We start from the raw sequence: 1,032 nt of genomic DNA on the forward strand, positions 1-1,032 counted from the left end.
AAACGTCAAATTACACATATCAATATGCATATGTATATCACCATAAAATATTTTCCATACAAAAATTACAAGTATATATGTTACTACTTCTCACTTCGCTGCTTTACGAATTAGTTGCGTTATGTCGTCGCAAGGGGGCCAGGCAGGCTATAAATATGGCCTTGCCTGTTTCAACGGTAGCTACGAACATATTGTGCGTGGTGAGCGGTTGAAAAAGTTACAGTTTTCTACGTAAGAAAACGTTTTCAGTGATACGGTTTGTTTTTTCCGAGCCGTCACGTACTTTTGTGGAGGATCTTTCCGTTAAATCACACAGAACAATATGTGTCAAACAGAACTTATCTGATACCTTGAAGAATTTATTATACATTATTATTTAGTAAAGCCATTATCAAGTTCTTCAGTTTTTACAGCCCTAACGCAAGGTTTTATCAAGTGTTATTTATACAAAGACAAAACAATCATGTGTGGTGAAACTTAAAAGTTGTATCCAAGGCGTCCGTTCCCAAGCAACCAAAGTACATCAGACATCCCGCAAACACACACACAGAAGAAAACACGTATCTTTATCGGTGAACATCGTCTACTGGTTTGAGAGCGCGTGATTCAGAGCGTGAACCAGCTAGGTAACGAACGACACGCGCCCGTGTTTGCTCGCCAGGCTGCAGTTTGTTGGTCTTGGAAGTAACGAAGAACGATCAGGAAACTAAACAGGTCGGTATTGTCTAGATCGCTAGTGTTTTATAAAATATATAGAAATTCCATGTAACCTAACTAAAAACAAAACATTAAAATATGCTTAGCTCATTTGTTTTAGTTTTAAGCACACATACAAAATTTGGATTACTCATGGCTCTTGGATATTTTGATAATATAAAGGTAAGGGTTATAGATTAGGGTCACACAGAACCTTCAACATAGATCTGTGAAGGCGTAAGTAAATGGCTATGTTATTGTTGTTGATACACCAATCTTCGTGGAGTAAAGGACTGTGCAAATCTCCTGTTACAAGCGTCATCTGTGTGTGTGTGG

General features: G+C 38.0%; 1 protein-coding gene across 1 annotated transcript in view; it reads left to right on the forward strand.

Moving 5' to 3' along the window:
• The first annotated feature begins 530 nt into the window (after positions 1 to 530).
• Positions 531 to 1,032, forward strand: part of LOC106458920 — a 30,070-nt gene continuing 29,568 nt past the window's right edge. Inside the window, exon 1 of the mRNA XM_013918486.2 lies at positions 531 to 714. The gene's annotated coding sequence lies outside the window, so the exon portion shown is untranslated. The remainder of the gene's footprint in view (positions 715 to 1,032) is intronic.

The sequence above is a fragment of the Limulus polyphemus genome, unplaced genomic scaffold, assembly GCF_000517525.1.
Source record: "Limulus polyphemus unplaced genomic scaffold, Limulus_polyphemus-2.1.2 Scaffold533, whole genome shotgun sequence".
Classification (NCBI taxonomy): domain Eukaryota; kingdom Metazoa; phylum Arthropoda; class Merostomata; order Xiphosura; family Limulidae; genus Limulus; species Limulus polyphemus.